Genomic DNA, 5,243 nt, shown 5'->3' with positions numbered 1-5,243 from the left:
CCCAACAGGCTCAAAACACCCCTCGGCTGACGAGGAGGAACGGTAGAAGTCTTCTCACGCGCTCTCTCTGTGCCTCGCATGGCAACGAGGGCGTGCAAGCACCACCTCCTCCACCTCGCTGCTGAGCACGATGCTACTGCGCGGTCTAATTTGTAGGATTCTTACGTTGAGGAAACTGAACCTCTGACAGCCAGTCACCATGCTCAACAACTGAATTCCTCTGGAGAATGTGGGAATAAACGACCATCCTTCATTCCATTTCACTTGGACTCCATGTATCTGGTCTCCTCTGAAAGCTCCTTGCGCTGCTCTTGGTGTGGATTTACTACCACTCTGTCTTGACTTTTCTACTGTACAAGAGAGGAGAATAAAGGTGGTGCAGGGTGTTTTTGGGAAGGCAAGGTGGGCCTAAAATGGTAGACGTGGTGGTGGGGAAAAAGACTGAAATCTTACTGAATTCTTGACTTAATTGTATTTATCTTGGACTAAGAAACAGGATTAAGATGGACTATGTAGCTGGGGAATGAATGAAGGAATGAGTGGAGTTGTTCTAGATATATTTCCACAGATGGTAAGATGTGGGGGTAAAAGCGTGCCCGTCTTTCTGTGCACAGAATCGTTTGAAAATACCGAAGCACGTTATGCTATAGATGCGAATTTTCCAGTTTGCTAATTGGACTGCAGATTGTTGCTTTCTGTAAATGTTTTCTGAGGGAGGTGCATCTCCAAGTCAGTTGAGGATGATGGGAATGCTTTAAAAGCTCACCACAATGTTAGCTCAACAACAAATGGAGAAAGGGATGAGAAAATAGATGTAGGGATAGTATTATTAGCTCTAATAGATTGCAATTATTAGAAATACTGTATTTTGTGATTTGTTCGTAACAGTTTTAGCTTTATGAAATATTGGGTAACTGTTCAATAGTTTACTGCTTATGGGGGAAGTCTATATTTATATGTTCCTCGTTCCCCTTGCTTTCCCTTCACTCAACTTTCTTTGAGGTGAAATGTAACTCTAGCTTACCTGCGTAGTTTTCGTTTGTTCATGTTCTGCCTTTTTAATAGTTTTAAGTATCTTTATTGGCTCTCATTGTGCCTGGTAAGTTTTTTTTCTTTTTTTTTTTCTTCTTCTTATTACTATCATGGTTGGCACTGTCTTGTAATTGAAACAAGCAAACGGGTCCAGCAAAGCTGCTGGTTCAGCAATATGGGGCACAAGCCGAGCCAGATGGACAGACAGTGGGCTGGGCTAAGGCTGGAGGACAGAGGGCAGGACAGGTGTAGTAGTCCCTGACTCCCCTACATGGCTCAGAATAGGGAAGAAAGATTGATTTATGGTAACCTCTTTCCAACCACTACTATTATCACAAAAGTATTTGCTTCATCCTCTAGGATAGTGGTAATCGTCATATTATACCCCGGAGAGTGGCTTGCATGGTTTCTTGTCTAAAGTCGTAGCTCAGCTTTTTACATGGCTATTGTGTAACTAACTGAACTAATTGTTTGGGTATTAAGTTCCTGTCACTTGGGGTATGCCAGTGTGAATCAGATAATGACTGTTTCCTCCCAAATAATGGAATCCCTGAAGCACTGAGCGACAATCAGCAGACTCAAGAGGCTCTCCAGGACCAGTCTGAGGCATAGCTCTAAATTGTCAGTTGAGTCTAGGGGTCACTGTTGGATAAGATTAGAAATTTGATGACTATATGCAGTGGTTCCCTCTATGGTTTAGGCAGCATAAAGCATTTTGTATTTAAAAGGTATACGAAGACTGAATCTTTTATGAGGGGGAGGAGTGTTTTTATTTTCATGTAGAGAACATTTTATTATAGCCAACTTTAAATGTGTCTATTTTCTGTGTTTTTCCTGTTGCATTAAAATTGTATTTTAAAAACATAGACTGAATCTTGGGACAAATTTTTCCTGAAATGCTTACAAAAAAACAACCTTATTTAGCACATCAAACCAATAGTGGAACTGTGGCCCTGTTTTCTCTCCTCTATCTGCTCATTCTAAGGGGTTCTGATTTGAAATGTGTGTTTGGATTATCATGAATGGTGTTTGTCAGAGGTGTTGAGCTTAACCAGTTCTTGCTGTCTAGATGGGCGGTAGAGGGAGTAATGGGTAGAATGTTGGAAACGCCCTGCTCTGGGCATTCTGCCATTTTACTACAGTGTTGATGTGTACTCACCTCTCTGCCCCATCCTTAATACATTGGTTTGACCGCAGCAAGATGTGTGGAAGAGAACCCTGCACTTTGGGCAGGTGTAACATTCCGTACTTCAATAGTCCTGTGTGACATTACAGGCACTGAAAAATGACCAACCAACAACATTAAGCACTGTGTCCCAGTTTAAGTTCATTGCCTAGGAGAGAATCACTGATACTGCATGAGGATTTGGAATTCAGAATGCTTCACTTGTTATGGGGAGGGAAGGGGGGTTCATTCAGAAATAGGCTTGTGTTCTAAGTTTTGTATTGTCTTTCTGTAGACATTCAGAAACGGTAGAAGCAGCTATGTCTTTAAATAAAGTAAACCATGTTCTCCCTATCTACTCACTGAACTGTATTTTTTTGTTGACTATCATATGYCTACTCTAAATATGGTTTCTCAAAGTATTATGGTATTTTGTGCACCATTTTTCCTACAGCTCGCAATTCCGCACAAATAGTTTAGCATTGAGAGATTTAAATAGCAAATATGACTCTGGTGTTTTGTAGCATTGACAAAAATGATATCAAGAGGATCTTAGAACCTTTTCACACAGGCTCTCTGTCTCCCTCCCCACCAYTCTCAGGAAACCCCAGTGGTTTCAGGTTAGCTTGCCACATGCACAAGTCACCTGTTAGTCTCTCATCAATACAACAAATGATTGAAGAGTTTTTGCTGAGGGGTATTTCAGTGTGTGGACTACCACATTGATTCAAACTAGTTATGTTCCTGAACAAAAACAAATACAACTGGTCAGCAGGGCCGGTCCGAGCCACATGCACATGTATTCTGACCTTGAATTTAAGCATGAATAGCATGCTATTCACCTGATGTAATCCCCCGCACACCTTTACTTGGTGGAAACCGTGAATAAGATCAAGTGAACATGCAATTTCCACTTGGAACCAGTATCTACTTGATTTTTTTCTGTGCTGTAATTTACAACTTGATATGAGCTAGGTAAATGAGTAATGATTTTGGATAAGGAAATAGTAAATATACTATACTTACCTTATCATTGGAGACGTGAAAACAGTCATACAGTATGGCAGCAAACCGAAGTATATAGAGAATGTTCCCACCGTAAATGTAATGAAATGCTGTGCCATTATGCCTTAACTTGCAGAGATGGGCACTCTCAAATGTCTTAATTATAAGCTACCCCGACTTTCTCTTTCCTATTTCTATCATGTTAAATATTAGCCACTATCAGTATCAACTGTCAGTAGGCCTAATAACCACACATATTTAACGGACAATTTACTGTTAGTTTCCTTCAGTTGGTATAGCTTACATTGGAATTACATTGTTTCGCTTACCTGTTGCTTCCTCTGTAAAAACTCACAGCCGTGTGGTTGTTGCTGAGGATCATTAGTAACAGTTGATGATAAATTTTAAAAATACATGTAGGCTAATTAAATCATTATAGAGGAGCACAGAACAAGCCGTTAGTTTGAACACAATGCATGATGCAGTACTTGGCCATGTCATCGCACAGTTCCATAGTTAGTGCAAGCGTTATACAGTTGAAGTCGGAAGTTTACATACACCTTAGCCAAGTACATTAACTCAGTTTTAACCAATTCCTGACATTTTAATCCTCGTAGAAAATCCGTGTTTTAGGTCAGTTAAGGTCACCACTTTATTTGAAGAATGTGATATGTCAGAATAATAGTGTTTTATTTCAGCTTTTATTTCGTTCATCACATTCCCAGTGGGTCAGAAGTTTACATACACTCAATTAGTATTTGGTTGCATTGCCTTTTAAATTCCTTATCTTGGGTCAAATGTTTCGGGTAGCTGTTATGAGAATTGTTATCAATGTAAAAAAACTTCAATTAATCTACTCAGTCTGCAACCCAGAGTTTGTAATATTCTGGTTGAATGAAACAGACGAGTCCCAATTTACAAAAATCAAAGTGTATATTCACGAGAACGTTCTAACAACAAAAATGCAAACCCAGTCTTTATAACACACACAAACAAGTTCAAATCTTAAGCTACGCCTTGCTCAGACAGTCGGTGTTTTTCCGCTACACAAATACATTGTTTAATCTGCAATATGTTTCATAATTTTCTGCAAGCCTAACAGTTTCTCTCCTCCACGGGTGGAGACAGAATGTCCTCTAAGGAACTCAGTAGTCCAGCTTGTCTGTCGATAGCTCATCTTATTTGTTTCACACTTGCACCCCTTACATACTAAGTGGAACAAAAGGTCCTTGTTCTAATTCTGACTAAAACTACACACATCATCAGATTATAGTTTTATGATTCTAATACATTTCATACAATTATATGGTTTCAGAGTGGAATTATTTAATCATCTTTATACATTATTTTATCAGTAGCCTTCCACAAGCTTCCCACTAAGTTGTGTGAATTTTGGCCCAATCCTCCTGACAGAGCTGGTGTAACCGAGTCAGGTTTGTAGGCCTCCTTGCTCGCACATGCTTTTTCAGTTCTGCCCACAAATTTTCTATGGGATTGAGGTCAGGGCTTTGATGGCCACTCCAATACATTGACTTTGTTGTCCTTAAGCCATTTTGCCACAACTTTGGAAGTATGTTTGGGGACATTGTCAATTTGGAAGACCCATTTGTGACCAAGCTTTAACTTCCTGACTGATGTCTTGATGTTTCTAAAATATATCCACATTTTCCTTTCTCATGATGCCATCTATTTTGTGAAGTGCACCAGTCCTTCCTGCAGGAAGGCAACCCCACAACATGATGCTGTGGTTCACGGTTGGGATGGTGTTCTTCGGCTTGCAAGCTTCCACCTTCTTCCAAACATAACGRTGGTCATTATGACTAAACAGTTCTATTTTTGTTTCATCAGACCAGAGGACATTTATCCAAAAAGTATGATCTTTGTCCCCATGTGCAGTTGCAAACTGTAGTCTGGCTTTTCTTATGGCAGTTTTGGAGCAGTGGCTTCTTTCTTGCTGAGCGGCCTTTCAGGTTATGTTGATATAGGACTTGTTTTACTGTGGATATAGATACTTTAGTACCTGCTTCCTCCAGCATCTTCA

Source organism: Salvelinus sp. IW2-2015, linkage group LG32, assembly GCF_002910315.2.
Source record: "Salvelinus sp. IW2-2015 linkage group LG32, ASM291031v2, whole genome shotgun sequence".
NCBI lineage: Eukaryota > Metazoa > Chordata > Actinopteri > Salmoniformes > Salmonidae > Salvelinus > Salvelinus sp. IW2-2015.
This window is presented reverse-complemented; position numbering follows the sequence as displayed.